Source organism: Perca flavescens, chromosome 16, assembly GCF_004354835.1.
Source record: "Perca flavescens isolate YP-PL-M2 chromosome 16, PFLA_1.0, whole genome shotgun sequence".
Lineage (NCBI taxonomy): Eukaryota > Metazoa > Chordata > Actinopteri > Perciformes > Percidae > Perca > Perca flavescens.
Genome location: NC_041346.1, coordinates 2,653,208 through 2,671,631, shown reverse-complemented (window position 1 = coordinate 2,671,631; position 18,424 = coordinate 2,653,208). Strand labels below are relative to the sequence as shown.

At 41.5% G+C, this 18,424-nt stretch overlaps 2 long non-coding RNA genes across 2 annotated transcripts; both read right to left on the bottom strand.

The window, feature by feature from the left end:
• Positions 1-1,279: 1,279 nt before the first annotated feature.
• On the bottom strand, positions 1,280-4,412 carry LOC114571460 (uncharacterized). The gene is made up of 3 exons (XR_003694648.1): positions 4,355-4,412; positions 1,559-1,613; positions 1,280-1,467 (listed from the first exon to the last, which is right to left on the bottom strand). It is a non-coding gene; the product is annotated as an uncharacterized LOC114571460 (long non-coding RNA).
• A 2,229-nt stretch (positions 4,413-6,641) lies between these two features.
• LOC114571459 (uncharacterized) lies at positions 6,642-8,189 on the bottom strand. The gene is made up of 4 exons (XR_003694647.1): positions 8,100-8,189; positions 7,324-7,978; positions 7,032-7,218; positions 6,642-6,706 (listed from the first exon to the last, which is right to left on the bottom strand). It is a non-coding gene; the product is annotated as an uncharacterized LOC114571459 (long non-coding RNA).
• Between the last annotated feature and the right edge of the window lie 10,235 nt (positions 8,190-18,424).

The window sequence follows — 18,424 nt, the reverse complement described above, 5'->3', positions numbered from 1 at the left end:
CCAGCACCTGACGGGCAGTACTGTGGCTATAAAGAACCTGCTGAAGCTCCACATGAGCTATGAGAGTGAAATTGTTAAAATTATGTTTTTTAATTAAAAATTCTAACTCACAGTGGTTGTGGATCTTGTTATAGTCCTTAGTGTTGCCCCATTAGAGTATGTATTTGCCTAGAGAAATAGTGATTTCAATTGGAGGAAATCACTTCATATGTGGAGCTACTACTAACTAAGCAAAATCACAGTGACAGTAACCATTCAGCCTCCTTCCACAAGTCTATAATGTAGAATTTGGTGTACACAGGAGTACAGGGTAAGATGAAGAAATGAAATTGCAAGAAACATTTTTGTATTCACTAAGGAAAAATATTAGTCAAGGGTACACATTAAAATAAACAAGGACACAATATACAAACAAAGCAAGCAAAAAATACATAATGAAATATAAACAGCGGTGGCAGAATCTGATTTGACACAGCTAGAGTACTCAGGGAAGAGTAGCAGAGGGAATTTGAGGTAGGTGCCATGAATGAGAAGGTGCTATGGGAAGGTGTCAGTCTCAGAAGTGGCTTTGGAAAGAAGTCGTGGCAGCCTCCTCTGATGGTTTAGACACAGCTGCAATGTTGGGTGGCAGCGCAGGCTGTGGCAGGGCAAGTGAGGAGGTTGGCACCTTGAACTGAATGTTGGGTTGCGTCTTCTGTCCATAACCCTCTAGATGAGATTTTCTTCAAGACCCACTGCTTGGATCTCTTGCAGAAGACTTGGTTAAACCATGCTTATCCTGTAAAGGATAAGAAATATAATTAAACATAAAATCTGAACTAAGGTTTGACTTTGCTAGTCTTTTTTTCCGTTATGTTCGCGTAAGCAACGCACCAAACGCTTACTGCCAAAACGAAACAACACAAAAAATGCGCACCTCACTGCTCGCCATCCTGTCTGATCGTTCCCTTAGCTGTGAACATTCTAATTTTGTATATTATACTACTCAGACAACACATGACAACACACCTGTCTTGGTTGTGGCCTGCTTCCTCTTGACAATATTCTTATTGTGCTCCAGGATGGATGGCAAGGTGCCATCTCTCCCTTATTCCCTGGAATGAAAATGCCTGGAGGTATTTCAGAAGTGCACTGTGAAAGACTTCCAGCGGTCCTGTGTGCAATTAAAAAAAGAGAAAGGGAGAAGGGATATAACAAATTAAAACATGATTATTAGGATTTGAAAAAAAGGGGAACTATTCTCACCAGTATGATTGAAGAGATATTGAACAGGGCCATCTTTTCCATGTCTCTCAGAAGCCTTTTGTCAAGGACCAGCGATAACAGGTCTTGAAATGCCACAGAATCCTTCTTCATCTACATGCGCTTCTTTTGCTCCTGGGCTGTTAGAGGAGCATGGTCACACCAATGCTGTTCTCCGTCATCATCTGTCCATTCAGGCTCATTACACACATGGTGTGGAATGGACTTAACACCGGCATTTCAGTACGATTATTCTCAATAAGCATAGAAAAATTGTTTATCAAAAAAAGAATCAAATTAGAATCAAATGTCTTACCTCGACGTCCCCCTTACTTGTTGCACAGGCAAACCACATATAGTTTACGACAGACCTATGGAAGATAATATAATTAGTCATTTTGAACCAGGGCCGGATTGGGACTCATTTTCAGCCCTGGAGTTTCAGTCCTTAGACCGGCCCACTTCACTTCATGACAATATCAGATTCTGTTTCTGTGCAAATAAGTGTTCAGATATTAAATAAAGAATTAGATGCATTGTATTGCACTTACTAATGACACCATAATCTATTCGGAGTGTCTATTTGCACCCCCGGTACGAATAGCCTCGGCCACACAGCTGAGCTATTTACACCCTGTGACGTAACAACAAAAACACGTTGCTAGCGTGCACCGAAATCATGGCCGACGTTCATCTTCCATGACCGCAGAAACTGGCATATTAGGGAAGTTTTGTCTTTAAAGTTTATAACAATTGAATTTCTAGCGGAAAATGGATACTACAGTTGCGCTTTCTGTCTTCAGTGAAAGCATACAACCGTTAGTTTGTTAGTTAGTACCTATTTTTTTGTATACAGTATGGTTACCTAGCAACCGAGGCTTGCAGAAACCAAGTGGTAAACAGTTGTTTACCTTCCTGAAAGAACTGCTAGGTGAGTGGTTACTACGCTTACCTTTGGTGTGGGAGTTTGGAGTTTGATTCCCCTGTGTGGTGATCTTATTTTTTTTAAATTTGAATTGGATAATTTGCATGCAATTGCGCAAGTCAGGGCTCGCGAACGCAGGGTGGTAGGGGAAGACTCATGAATATGCCTGCTCTGGTTGGGTTGGTTAGGTTTAGGCAAGAGGAGTGGGATTGGTTATGGTTAGGGTAAGAATGTCAGGGCGATAATATTCCAAAAAGGTGTAATACATGAGTAGTATGGATAACTGTGTGTAAATATATGCCAAGGTAGTGTAAATGCACAGGGGTGCAAATAGCATACATTGATATTTGTACCAGACGGGGTATTAATAGAACACATTGCTGTGTGCACCGGCGGGGTACGAATAGCATTCATTTCTAATTGCACCAGGGTACGAATAGCACTTCTAATTGCACCAGGGTGCAAATAGCATACACTGCTAGTTGTACCAGGGGTGCAAGTAGCATATACTTGTAATTGTAAGGCAAGGCAAGGCAAGGCAGCTTTATTTATATAGCACATTTCAGCAACAGGGCAATTCAAAGTGCTTTACATAAAACATTAAAGAGCAGTTAGAAAACAATTAAAAAAACAATAATAAACAAATTAAAAACATTAAAAGACAAGAATAAAATTGATAGTGCAGTATAAGAATAAAAGTTACAGTGCAGAAAGAAGAAGAAGAAATTAAAGTTAATAAAATAGATTATTTAAAGAAAAGCAACATCAAAAAGATAGGTCTTTAGCTTAGATTTAAAAGAACTGAGAGTTGCAGCGGACCTACAGGTTTCTGGGAGTTTGTTCCAGATATGTGGAGCATAAAAACTGAACGCTGCTTCCCCCTGTTTAGTTCTGACTCTGGGGACAACAAGTAGACCTGTCCCAGACGACCTGAGAGGTCTGGGTGGGTCATAATGTAGTAACAGATCAGAAATGTATTTTGGCCCTAAACCGTTTAGTGATTTATAAACCAGTAAAAGTATTTTGAAATCAATTCTTTGAGGCACTGGAAGCCAGTGTAGAGACTTCAGTACTGGAGTGATGTGATCCACTTTCTTGGTTTTAGTGAGGACTCGAGCAGCAGCATTCTGAATCAGCTGCAGCTGTCTGATTGATTTTTTAGGGAGACCTGTAAAGACACCGTTACAGTAGTCAAGTCTACTGAAGATAAAAGCATGGACAAGTTTTTCCAGATCCTGCTGAGACATAAGCCCTTTAACCCTTGATATATTTTTAAGGTGATAATAGGCTGATTTTTTAATTATGTTAATGTGGCTTTTAAAATTTAGGTCTGAGTCCATGACTACACCAAGATTTCTTGCTTTGTCTGTTGTTTTTAACATTGTCGTTTGAAGCTGAGCGCTGACTTTCAATCGTTCCTCTTTTGCTCCAAAAACAACCACTTCCGTTTTTTCTTCATTTAATTTAATAAAGTTCTGGCACATCCAATCATTAATCTGTTCAATGCACATATTTAATTGTTGTATTGGGCTATAGTTCCCTGGCGATAAGGTTATGTAAATTTGTGTGTCATCCGCATAACTATGGTAACTTATTTTGTTGTTTTCCATAATCTGAGACAGTGGAAGCATGTAGATGTTGAACAGAAGAATTGTACCAGGGGTGCAAATAGCATACACTTCTAATTGCACCAGGGTACAAATAGCATACACTGCTAATTGTACCAGGGGTGCAAATAGCCTCACCCTAATCTATTTGTCCTTAGTATAATAATTCATATAAATTTCTATTTCCTTTCACTTGTGGTCTTTATATATTTACTATCCTGATGTTGATGATAAAAAGCATAATGGGTCACTAGTAACATTTGGGCATAAAAAGTGATTATATTGTAACTAATCTGATCATGTTTGCTTGTTTACACGCTGTGATACAACAGCTTACAGTAGATGTGCCTTCCACACTGACAGCAGCTATGAACACTACTGGCTCTACTTCTGACACTTCATCACATTTTATAAATTGTCATAATTCCCAGCACAAATCTCCCCTTTTTAAAAAGCTTTCATTAATGTGGTGCTGAGTCATCCGGCGTCATTAATTATCTCAGGGCATTTTTCATATAGAGCAGATCTACACCACACTCTTATTAATTCTAATAATATTTACTCAAATGAGCAACCCTACCTGCCCACTCTGGAGTTCTGGGCTCATGGCTGCTGCTTGGTGCTGGCTCTTCATTGTCACTGTTAGCTGCAAACTGGACTAGTGGCTGCTGAGGAGGAGGAGGAGGAGGAGGAGGAGTTTGATTCATAAACATGAACGCTGGTTTGCAGGCAACGTTGTAAAATATTTTTTAAGACCGCTACCTTTTTCCACTGCTGCCAGCTAGCTTTGTCTCATTGTCTTCATTTGGCGTTACACTCTCGCTAGTTTTTATTAAAAAGTTGCTCAATTTAGATCATCTGGCCGCATCCCTTCCTAGAGCTCTACTTTTTAAAATGTCGCCTTTGCAGTGCTGTTTTGCGCTTTCTATTATCCGTTTTTACAGCTTATTTTTGCTCGCGGTCACTGACGTGTACGAGGTGTCAATTTGTTTTGTGTTTTTTAGCATGGTGCTGCCGTCGCAGGACTGAAACCATAAATACGTCATCATTAACCTGGCTGCACTCTGCTAGTGGGTCCTGACCACTGTTGTCCGCGAGGTCAGATGAAAACCCAAAAACAAAGAAATAGCAGAATCTATGTCATTCCTTGCTTTACAACATATATAACGTTGTTAGTATTAATAGAATAACCATATAATCACTTGGATAGATGTGTTTTGAAAAGCAAACTATATCATTGCTTAGAGTGTGTGTTGAAACCCAAAAAAAAATAACATATCTTGCTTATATATTAATCTGTTTTTGCTTGTATATTAATCTGTCTTTTGCTTACATACTGATCTGTTTTTGCATTTTATGACAGAAAGAGCTCTCATTGAGAAAATGTGAGAGTGTAGGAAAGCACCTAGACAGATAAGAAGAGCACAGGCAGGAGCTGTGGCCTTGATGGGTGCATGCAGCTGTGTGTGTGTGCGTCGAGTAGCAGCCCTTCTTTTGGGTCCCTTTTGGGTCCCTTTTGGGTTCCCTTTGGGCTCTTTTACCCAAACGCTTTACGTGGCATCGAGATGCCATGAAGCCTTCTCCATCTACCCTTGAACTTTCTGTTGCATTGGGGAAGATTCATTATGCCTCTCCCAGCAGGAGAGGGGTTCCCTTGCGCTCGCTGAGTGTAAGGGAGGAAAAGAAAAAGAAAAAAAGAAAAAAGACTATCTCTGAGAAGCGGCTTCGAATACCTCTGTTAAACAGAGGCCAAAAAGTGCTTCTTCTCTCTTAGTTTGCCCAGACGCTCTTTTTGCTGCATTTTGGGGAAGATTTATTTGCCCTCTATGACACCGGAGAGGAGAATACCTGCACTCATATGAGTGTGGGAGAGATAGGAGGAAAAGAGAAGCAACTTTAAATACCTCTGTTATAGCGGAGGCTTTATCTTTATTTTTATTTTGTAGAGGACCACTTGCTTTTAATTTCTGCTTTTGTCACAAAATAATAAAAATCACCTGAGTCCGACTTTGGACTAGGAGACCCAACTCTTGCCAGTTCCTTATTTTTCTCTGGGATCGTCTTGCCCGCTGTCAGGCGGGGAGGGTTTCTCCCTTACGGGGGTTAGTGACTCCTCTTTAACCGCCCGTGGAGAGTTGTGGCCCGGCGGGGATCGACTTGGACATGCAGACCTCCTGTTATCTCCTAGTGGGAGTGCATTTCCCTATCCGCGCGGCCTGGTCAAAGCCTCTGAGCATCCCCCTCTCTCAGTTGGGCAACCAAGAAGGGCAAGGCGGGCGTCCTTGAGAAGGAAGGGACCTCCGGTGACCCTGGGAGGACGGCTGAGACCGTGAGTACTAAAGAAAAATCATTGGTTTTAAAGATCCCCTCGGGCAGTGCTTGTCATATACAGGGGGATAAGAGCCCGTGTTTCTGGACGGGTCTGGTGTAGTGTGTATCTAACCTTTTGTCTCGGCTTCGGGTTCGGGTTCCCTGATCCGGGCGAAGGCTTCTCCTTAGACGGAGAGCGTGTGTGTCTCTATAAACTAAATAAATCAGGGAAGCGTCAAAAGCAACTCCTTTTTAGTATAGGTCAAAACATCCGCCCCGCTGACGGGCAACTGGCTTTCGTCCGTACGGCAGAAGAGGGCACTAGTAGGGCCGGGGGTTTGCTGAGGAGAAGGCGATAAAAAGGGGTTGGCTCGGCCACAGCGAGCGACGCGACGCCTCAGTGAACTGCCACACCGGTCAACACCACCGGCCCTCACGACCAAATTACCAGACCGGCCCACCTGGAATTCACCCGGTGCTCCCAATTAGCCAATCTGGGCCTGTTTTGAACCTTACAAACCAATGTAAAGTCTGCCACATTACAAACCAACACTGACCTGTTCCATGCAAGGAGGATTTCATTGGCCTTTTTTCTTCCCCTTCTTCTGCATCTTCTGGAAACCTGTGAGTAAATGCAGCACAAGTTTGGACAAACACCAAAATTCATTTTTTTTGTTTGCCCCCCATTCACACCTTAGTCTCTCACTCTTTGCCCCTTAGAGAGCTTTGCAGCTTTGCTGCAATCTGCTAGTGTAGAAGTGTGAATTGTTAATTGTTTTCTTGAATGAACAATTCACACTAATACACTGGCTGAGTGCATCAATGCTGCAAAGCTCTGGGAGGGGGGGTGAAGACTGTGAGATCATGAGGTGTCAGTGGGGGTAGGGCTGGAGAAGTGTAGATGATTGTGTTTGTGTGTGTACAGGGATGGCAAAACAAATGCATACCTTTGGCTGTGTGCCAGATGTCAAACTCATGTTGGAGATTAGGAAATTGTTTCCTCATTATTTTTTGAATAGATGTGGAGTGATCTGTGGCCATCACCTCCACATCAAGGCCCTGGTCTATCAGTTCAGTCATGCACCTTTTGAAAGCCAGTGGTTCCATGGTAACAGAGCTGGTGGCCTCAGTAACCTAAAGAGTCAAATTTGATAATTACTTGGATGTTCTCTCAATTTTCCAAATAGCATCTGTAATTTTCCATTATTATTATTCTGCTGCGGTTTATTTTTATTTTACCTGCACCAGTTCTATGTGGAGTATCTCCTTTGTGTCATCTGACATAAAGGTGTAATGGCAGTATTTTGCACTGAAACCTGGCGTGTCACATCAGCCATCACCCGTCAAGTGCGGCCTCTTCCCATCCATCCTCCTGTTCTAAATACACTCCAAGAGTTCTGTTCTTTTTTTACTATACACTTCCTCGATAGCAGGGTGCAGGTATACCTTCTGGATGTTGTAAAATGTAGTCTGTCCCATCATTTGGACACCCATGGTCTTGCACCAGTCTGAGATTTCTGTGTATGTGCACCCCCTGAACAGAATAGCTGCTGCTGCAAGGAGGTTCACCTCTGGCATTCCCCTAACGTCAGGTGAAGAAGTCCAAGTCCCAGAATGGTCCCCAAGACATGTCCAATCCACCTTCCTCTGTGCCCCAAAGTCAACGATAGTCTTTGACGAAATTGGTTTCCCGCACATCTGGCAAAATTTGAAGAGTGACATGAGGCTGGATTCATTGACAAATAGCTTCTTTTCACGCCAGACCTTCATAATCTGATGATGATATTGATGTGGGGGTGATGGTTGACTCAGGCTGATAGCTTTCAGTTTCACCTACAGCTTCAATGCTGCTGACGCTGGTATTGAGGCCTCCAGGTGTACTTAGGGATGGTGACTTTAAAACAAACAAGGTTTCTTTTTAATTTTAAACTCTTCTAATTATTGTCATACAGTTGCTTTAGAATTAATTTAGAAAAGAATATGCTGTGAAGTATGCTGGTTCTTCAGAAACTTACAAATTGTTCTTGGACAGAGGCAGAGGTGTTGAGGTCAGCAGGAATTGTTCTTCATCTTCTGACAACACTACCACTACACTATCAGACATGATTGGAGTCTGAAAGTTCAATAACATTAAATATTTGAATAAACTTAACTTATTCTGAAGTGAAAACAAGGCGGTGTTTTGTTGAGTTATGCTACCTTGTCTAGACGTGCTATCGTAACACAAAACAATAGCCTTTTTATGAATATGTAGCTGAAATCTTCTACCAGCCACACATTATCTAATGTTTGATAGAGGAATCCAGGTGGTACATGACAGAAATACGGAACACATATTTCTAAACTGAGAGGTGAAATAAACAAACCTAAATATATGTTTGTTTTGTTCTTAGCTTAGCAATTTCGATTTACAGGTTTTATATGAAATAGTGTGCGTTGAGGTAGCACAACATTACAGTAAGTGTACTCCTACGATTGTGAGTTTTCTTTTCCACTGCGCTTGCGTTGTAACGTTAGCAGGGCTCTCAAGTTTTGAACAGAGTTCAGAGTGAGATTTTGGCGCCAGGGGTTTGGGTGGGGATGGGGGTCTGATCTGATAAATGACACAAATTCGTACAAATAAAAAAATATTTATTAAATTCAGCATTTCTTTGTGCTGGATAAAATATAATGAAATAACCTAGGCCAAAAGGTTTTCACAATGGGGGCCAGGAGGTTGTGCAGTAAAAATAAAAGGAAAGAGAAAACTAAAAATATTCCAAATTATTATGGGTATTGTTATAAAAGTATTATGGGTAGGCCTATAATAAAATTGGTATCTCTATAAAAATATAAAACTGTCAGAGTAGCACCGCAGCCGATTCAACATGTAGCTATAATAAGAATAAGAATAATGATGATGATAATAATAATAATAGGCGCAAAAGCTGTGTTTCCTCTGTTGATTTCTGCTGCTACAGTATCAGAAATAGGGCAGACGCAAAACAGGGTTTCCGCTATTTACATGTAGTATATAAAGTCATAATAACGACTCTACAGAGCCGTGTGCTCTACTGCAGGGGTCTTCAACGTTTTGAAAGCAAAGGACCCCTTAACTGAAAGAGAGATGGCACAGGGACCCCCTACTACATATGTTGTATAAAAGTAAGTTGCATATTATTAAACTGGGCCTACCATAACATGTAGGGCGCCAGAGCCTTTTTTGCATTGAATACCAAGCTATTCAAATAGCCTAATAACCCTGCGTTAGCATAACTCGACAAGTAGCTCAGTTTGACAGAACAGTGGCTTTACTTTGATAACAGCCAACTTATATACAACTTATGTGTAATTGTCTAACGTTACTTTTCTAACTTTGCTGTTTTACTGCTAACTATATCACTATTTATAGATTACTGTGTGATCAGAAATAGAGTTAAGTATTAGAGTCTTACCTCTGGGCGAATGCATTTAGTACCAGATGTCCTAGGCTGTCCGTCGTCTGGTAAGGTGAATATCGACGGAATTGCAGTTGTGCCTTCATTTCAAGGACATTTGTTTGAGTCTTCTGGCTTGAAATGGAGAATGCAAACCCACTGGGTTTTCAGGTTTTCAGATATCTGTGTCCTCTCCAAACTTTGAGTGGTTGATAGCCTGCAGCCACGGTTTGCACCGCTCCAAATGTTTAACCGGCAAATGATGGAAACTTACTGCTTGTCCTTTCCTGGTTTTGGGTGTACATCCTGGTTCAAAGCAATTTAGCACCATTTTGATGGAAAAAATGTGAGTATTTCAATTAATTTATCAACAAATTTGTCCCAGACTCATGATAAAATGGTGTCTTTTCAGTTTGGAGTCAACTCAGCCAGGTCTCATGGCAGTTCGTTATATAGTTACGTTATTTTAATCTATTAAGTCGTGGACAGGTTACGTAAATGCCTTTTTTTTTGTGTGGCGATTACGAAATTGAAAGCAATGCATTTTATTGGGAAGCATATTTCGTGATCCCAGAACGCTGACGGTAGCAAGTAGTATTGATAAGGCGAAAGGCCGCGCAAGGAGGTTGGTCGGGGTGGTGGATGGGTCAGAAAACACAGGACTTTCACCCGGGAAACCGGGGATTGCGTCCCGCGTGTTGCAGTTCCTTTGTCGGCGTGTCCCGCATGTGACGGTTCCTTTCGCTGTTCTTCTTTTTTCCTAACCATAACCGTCCCGTTATTGTGGCGTTTTATTTCCCCGTTGTTGTGTGCCCCTGCGCCCATTGTTTCGTCCCGCGCGTAGGCGGCCCCGTCCCGTTGTTGTGGCATGCGTGCGGCGCCTCATTTCCCTGTTGTTGCGTCCCGCGAGTAGGCGGCCCCGTCCCGTTGTTGTGGCCGGCGTGTGGCGCCTCATTTCCCCGTTGTTGCGTCCCCCAGAGCAGGTTCGAAAAGCGTGACCTGTACACGTTCAAAAATCGTTGCATGTACACGGAAAAAACGTCAAAATCGTAACCTGTACACAAATTAATAAATCAAAATAACGTAACTATATAACGACCTGGCGTGAGACCGGGTTGGTCAACTAGTAGGTGTATCAATTCTTCTGATACTGCCCTCTGTAACCGGTAGGCGTGGCTTGTGAGTGGCCTCGTAGGGCAGCGAAAGTGCATTCAGGGAGTTGTTGGCTTTTATCCACATGAGCCAAAAATATATTTTCTGGTCTATACTCAGTCTAGGCACCAAATTCCAAAATAAATTTCACATTTCTACTACATACATGACCCAATTTAAATACACATTCATCTTTCCAGCAGTGAAATGCTCTTTTAACTATGGATTTTAAAACTTTAGCCAAATATGGAAGCTTGGAAATCAGACGGTAGTTGTTGCGGTTATCAGTGGTGCCACCTTTATGTAGTGGAGTTACATAGGCAGTTTTCCAGGCTGCAGGAAAACTACCTGAGGCAAGGCAAAGATTTAATACATGACTTAAGTAATCAATAATTGATGGAGTTGCCAGCTTTATAAGGTAGGAATCTAGATTATCGTCGCCAAGTGGACATCTAGCATATATTGTTAGCAGGGCTTCCAGTACCTCACTTGATGTGAGGGGTCAGAAACTAAAAGTAGAAGGACAATTAAATGTGTTCAAACATACATTGGGAGTAGTAAGTAGTAGGGTATTTATTTTCAAAAAGGTGGCCGGCACTAACAAAATGCTCATTTAATGTTGAACAGATATCCTGTTGCTTAGAAATTAGACAGTCATCTAACTTAATATGGGATGGAAGTGAGAGGTTTACCAGTTATGGATTTCACAGCTTTATAAAACATGGGTGCATTTGAAGATATGGAGGTAATAAGATTCAAATAGTAACTGGTCTTTGCCTTCCTTAGGCTGCAGTGCACTTTTTTTCGAACTCATCTACAAGTGAGCTAGTGCCTATGATCTCTAGATTTTCTGGCTAGTGCCCAGGCTGAATTTCTCAAAAGAAATAAGGTGGTCAGTTCTGGGGGTAAACCATGGCTTTAGTCTTTCCTTAATTCTAATCTTTTTGAATGGAGCATGAACATTTACAATAGAATTAAAAGTAACTGATAAAATCCAGTGCCATCTGAGCATCGTTGTACCTTGACGTTGAACTCCGCTCAGTAAGGACTGTTCATCGAAACACCTGAAATCTCTCTTCACAATCACAGATTTGTTCTTTTCCAAACGAGTGCTTCTGATCCAGGCAGTGGGGCAGTGATCGCTGAAACCTAATTCAACAATATCATCAGGGAATAAGAAGAGGCAGAAAAGAGAGGGTTGGTTTGGTAATATTAACCGGAGTGTGAAGAGAGTTTGTTCGTCAGAAGGCACTGGCCAACTTAGGGAATGGGACAGTTCCCCCACCTCATCCGACGACTGGGTGGTTAAAGTAGGGAGTCAAAGGCAGAGCACTGGCCAGCCCACATCATCCGTAGCTTTCCATTCCTATATTGTTCCAAAAGGTGTAAATATCAGATTTAATTTGTGTCCTATTGCTTGTTCCCCTAGATCATGGGTTCCTATTACATTTCGTTTAATTTTAAAGTACTGGTGCTAACTTTTAGAGCCCTGCATAACTTAACTCCCCAGTACATCACTGACCTCCTACAACCATATATACCAAATCTGGCTTTTAGATCATCTTAGCTGAATTTGCTGGATGTCCCTTGAACCAACTATAAAACTCGAGGTGACCGGGCTGTTCACGTTGTAGCCCCAAATCTTTGGAACATCCTCCCCTTATCATTGCAAACCTGAGACTCCTCTGCTGCTTTTATGAGACAGCTGAAAACATTTTAATTCAGACAGGCTTTTTGTTAGCTTATCCAAATGGATCGCGCCGTCTACCGATTGATTAATATTGCACAAGTTGTAATAGTGCTTATGTGCTAGCCAATATATCAAGCTTTAATAACACAACAACGCTATGATGATGCAGATCAATTATGGCACTTCTTAGATTTTTGCTATCTAAAATCGCTGTTTTATTTAGCTCGAGAATTAATTTTAAATAGTCTCTCGTCTCCTCGTTTGTCCACTTATATCTGTCTTTGTTGACACCCGCCATGTCAGCAAAGAAAGCAGGAATGACCTAAAACGTCTTCTTCTTTGTTTTATAGCGGGTTGCAACCACAAGTAATCGCAATTCATTATTCATTCGGCAAATGACGTTTCCATCAGCGTACATCGCATAAGCTCAAAATCTTTTCTTCTGTTCCACCTGCTTTTAAATGTCTCAGACCCCGATCTCACGCCTGCTGCTTGTTGTGGTGATTACTGCCTGGGTGAGATGGCGTCTAGTTCAAGAGCAGCAGGGAAACCCCACACTGTTAAAAACACGACAACAAATCTTAAAACATGCATCTAAAACCATGCAATATAACACATCATGCAAATGAAAACTCACTTTTGCCTGGTGACATGCCATAATTTTTTTTTGTGGGGGGGGGGCAAAGACTTAAAGTCTGTGCTTACCTTAATAATACTTTTATCATTGAAGAGTACAAATCTAAATTGAAATCTGAACTAAATTTCAGGAGTCACATCAATAACAATTCAATCAGAATCAGAAAGAAATGTATTGCCACAGTAGTTACCCTACCTTTCTGGTCTACATATCCCTGCCTCTGCTGAATTATTTTCATCCCCGGTGGGAAAATGTATCCCCCCCCCCCCTCCTCAAAGTGGTCAATGCTACTTCACCAATAGACCATTATACACCTAAAATATAAGTATTTTAAACAAAGTAAAAGCGCTGTGACGTGAGCAGTCTATAGTGCGGTTGAACGATAAGATCCATGAGTTGCTGGTTGTATTTAGCCGCTACAGAGCTCCGGGACGCCGGCTACCAGCGGCAGACGTTAAGCCGCCAATGGGTGACTACCCCGGAGAAGCTGGTTACAGGAACCACCAGATGACGGTCCTTTCAGGGGCCATGGTAGTGGAGTTAAAAGTGAGCGTCATGCGGCAATGACAGTTAAGTTTAGGCACCAAACAACTAGTTAAATTTAGGAAATCGGGGGATTTAATTCTTGCATGTTTTGTTTCGTTTTGCATGGTCAAAACAATGTTCCACAAATTTCACCCTGGGTGCATACATACACAAACAAACATATTAAACATTAATAAAAATAAACAATAAATACAGAAACAAATATATACAAAAATCAGGGACTTGCCCAAGCATGATCTAGAGAAACTTCTACATGCTTTCATCTCTAGCAGGCTGGACAACTGCAATGCACTGTTCACATGCCTGTTTGTGAAATCAGTCAGACAGCTTCAGCTGATTCACAATGCTGCTGCCAGGGTTTAACAATGACCAAACATATAGCATATAATAAATCATTACATTGGATATCAACTTCCAAATTCTAATGCTTGTCCATAGTGAACGGCTTAGGTCAAAGATACTAATCAGATCTCCTGACCCAGTACAAACCTCGCAGACCTCTCAGGTTGGCCGGTTCTGGATTACTGGCTGTTCCCAGAGTCAAAGCTTAACATGCCAAAGCTGCCTTAAACTTTTATGCTGCTCAAATATGGAACCAATTGCCAGAAGAGCTTAGACTTAAGACAATGCCAATTAGTCTATATCCACGATGTTCCACTTCCGGGATTGCTCCGTTGCCGTTGGAAATTCCGCCAGATTTCACTCATTTCGGCCGGATGTCCGCTTCCTTCCGTTTTGTTTGTCTTGGCATTCTAAACTTCGGTGGATTTGTGAGGACTATGGTTAACTGCTTCTCAGATCTCTGCAGGGTAAATCCAGACAGCTAGCTAGACTATCTGTCCAATCGGAGTTTTCTGTTGCACGACCAAAACAAGTTCCTTCCCAAGGCTATTTTACAGAGGCACCATGTCTCTGTTCGGCACTTAGCACCGCCCATCACGATTGTGATTGGTTCAAAGGAATGCCAATAACCCAGAGCATGTTTTTCTCCCATCCCGGAATGCTGTGTGGACTAACCAGACTTTCCTCCAATTGGCAATGGTGGCCTAAAGGTTAAAGAAGCGAGCTTCGAGTTCAATCCCCAGACTGGCAGGATAAAATCTGGGTGGGGAAAGTTGAAGAGCAGTGCTTGTCCCTCCCTCACTACCACCACAGTGGTGCCCTTGAGCAAGGCTGTTAACCCCAACCGCTCCAGTGGAGCTGCTCAGTGGCAGGCAGATCAGACTCTGGTTGTGCCGGGCAGCTTCCAGGTATGAATGTGAAACTGTGTGAATGTGATCAGGTCGTCATTGCAAATGAGAATTTGTTCTCAATCGACTTACCTGGATAAATAAAAGTTAAATAAAAAAAATTCTAATATTGCTGTTAATTAATTTTCTCAGTTTTCTTTTGATTGTTTTTTGATTCAATCTGTGTAATCTTTAAAGCACACTGGGTAGCCTTAAGGTAGGAAATGCGCTGTATTAAATGTTAATGTCCTTAATTATTCCATTAATAATAATATTTTTGTATTTCTGATTTATGAGTAGACACACTGTGCTGAGCTCCAAATTAATCTTCAGGTTCCCAGCAGATGCTGTATACCAGTAATATGTACTGTAGCATCTACTGTTCCCTCTACTCTTCTAGAAAAAAGCAGCGTAACGCTAAGGGACCATATACCGAATCACCGTGACGTCGCGACACAAACATCACTTCGGGGTGGACAACTGGCTGTTGATTTAAATTGCAAAGATATGTGAAATTGGCAAAATAGTTTTATTTCTGTCTTTTTTTTTAATACCATAACTGTAACTGTTAGGGTTGTGCAAGTTCCAAAATGCAGAAACCGCAACAGGCAGGCTAGGGGTTCCGCCATCCATTCCGACATACCCCCACTCTGACACTGACACCTAATTGTCGGAGTGGTGGCACTTCCATCGATTTCAAATGTCCCACCACTCAGACAATTTTTGTTTCCTTTAGGGTTAGGAAATAGCGGCATGTCGGACTGGCAGCATGTAACCGCAGGATACAGGCAGAGGTGGAAAAAGTACTAAAATATTATACTCAAGTAAAAGTACCAATACATTGATGAAATATCACTCAAGTACAAGTAAAAATACCTATCTGAAAAAATACTCAAGTAAAAGTAATAAGTATAATTAACAATGTACTTTAAGTAAAAGTTACTAAGGCTATGTTTAGATAGCAACAATCTGAAGAGAAAACGCAAAAGTGGTGTTGCGTTCTCACTTTTTATTGGGGGAGGAATCTGCGTGCATATGGAGACAAAAGTGCGTTAAATTCGATGTAGTATGCACGCCAGACAGCTAGGTGGCACTGCCACACAACACCACCAAGGCCACGCACCTACATAGAACCTTCCTTCTACTTCTCTCCTTAGTAGCGCGAAACCAAAACATGTCGAAGCGAACAACAAAAGCTTGTCTGCAAAGACAAGGAGGAGTTGCACGTTTGTCTGATGATGACCGGCACAGTCGACCGTGAAAAGCTACAGTACAGCACCCACGGGAGCACCACCAATACCCTGAGCCTCCTCTGCCCACTGCCACTCGCTCTCGTCTTTCTCTTCATCTGCAACGTTGTTGCCTACTCTGGCTCAAATGAATAGCCTACATATGGTCATCGAACTATAACAACCTTTTCCACATTGTCGAAATCATTTAAATATTGAATTACATTGAAAATCTATTAGATAACAGGAGCCTATAATTTCTGTAGCCTACTCCGTAACAACAGACTACCTGGACGCCTTTTTCTCGTCTCTCTCCACACCTCTGTCTTCAGACTTTTGCGGTTTTACCCTTTAGACGGGAACGCGATGGTGGAGCAATTTTAAGATACCCACTCTGGAGGGTGGTTTCACTTTTTTGCGTTTTTAAGCCCCAAAAAACGCTGTCGCCGTCTAAATGAAAGGCACATCCCATATAGTGAAAATAGGACAAGGGGTCATAAATCCACTATTCCAACTATTTTGTTTTAAATTAAAAAAAAATCTATACAAATGTCACACATGACATTTAAGAACCTTAGAAAGGTATAATATAATCATTTTAGTTCAGACCATCCCATAAAACTTTTTCAAACAATCAATTGAAAGTGAAAGCGTACATTGTTAGTACTGAGGGCCATCCTTCTTTTCTTCACAAACATTAACAACAATTATAATGCAAATCAAGGCCAAATCATGTGTTTTGACTCCATAAATGCTTAGACCCTACTGTTCACAGCACAGACTAGCAGCTCGCTTCTAAACACCTAAGTAGCCCGTATGTGCTAATTAGATTTAAGTGAATTAATTAAGACAGTGTCCTACATACGTTGTCCTACGGCAAGGGTGGGAAATTCATTTTCCCAAGGGGCCACATGAGAAACAGGGACTGTTGTGGAGGGCCGGACCAATAGGCTAAACTCCATCTTCTTCATCCGCTTATCCGGTGTCGGGTCGCGGGGGGGAGCAGCTCCAGCAGGGGACCCCAAACTTCCCTTTCCTAGGCTAAACTCAATTCTGCTCAATATTAATTTTATGTCAGGCGGCACGTTCTCTAACACCTCTTTTTTCTCTTGGCGTATTAGCGCAGCAGAGTCCACCAAACACTCTTTAATAAACTCCCCTTCAGAAAATGGTTTACTGTTTTTGGCGATTTTGTGGGATATCACAAAGCTGGTCTTGACTGTTGCATCCATGGATGCATTGTTGTGTTTGCAGTTTAACTAGCAAAGCTTCAGAAGTCCGTGGCCAATCAGTAAACTTGTTGTATTTGTCTGCGTGTATAGTATTGTAGGGGCGATTCAAATTATAATTCTCTAACACACATTTTTGAGGGATAACAGCTCATTCACGTCCATGCTAACGACTCCCACTCAGTTTGCAGCTCACCGACACAGGGGTCCGACACATTGCAGTTCTTTTTCTACTTCTTTTTAGTTACGACTTGCAACCACAGAAGAAGAAGCTGCATACCTTCGCACGAAAAAAAAATGCCCAGGTCTGGTGCGCGATTTTTTCTTCTTCTTTTCGGTTTTCGTTAGTCAAAGTTTTTTTTTTGTTTTTTGTTTTTACTCAGTAACGGATAGGATTTGTAATGTAGTGAAATACAAAACTTAACTCAAAACGTAATAAAGTACATTTTAAAATACTGATTTTAAAAACTACTTGAAAAATACAAAATACACAACAAAACTACTCAATACAGTAACGTGAGTAAATGTATTTTGTTACTTTCCACCTCTGGATACAGGAAAAAATCTAAAAAAATCAAACTGTTCTGCAAGAAATACACTGGAATACTATTACAGGCTGAACACAAGGAGCAACACAAGGAACAATGACAACCAAACCGACAACGCACTCAAAGAACAGTCAGGTCAAAATCCACAAGGAGCAAATCATAAGACAAGGCACACTCCAGGCAACTGGAGAGAAAACACTGATTGGGTAACAGGGCTGGCAACACAAAGGAAGGCTGATGTGGCTAGACAAAAAAACAGGTGTACGACGGAAGACATACTGGGCAGGCACACATAAGGTAGGCACAGCACAGCACAGAAAACTCAAAATGCAATGAATGAATGAATGAATCAAGGAATATGGTACAAAACCCCCCAAAACACAAAATCCTCTAGAGACTCAAATAAACAGTAAAGGCGAGATATAAAGAAGATATATTGTCACACCGACAATCCCACCTTATATTTTACCAACAACAAGCCCGAAGGCCTCTGGCGAGCAGAACCGTGACAGTAACGTTTAAAGACATGTAGTTAAACACGGTGGTCACAGAGGGAGAGGGTCTGTGAACTTAACAAAGAAAGTAACATAAGAGATGCCAGAAGTATTCCTGGTTGAACTTACACTATGCTTTATTTGTAATTATGACAATAAAAAAAATGTCT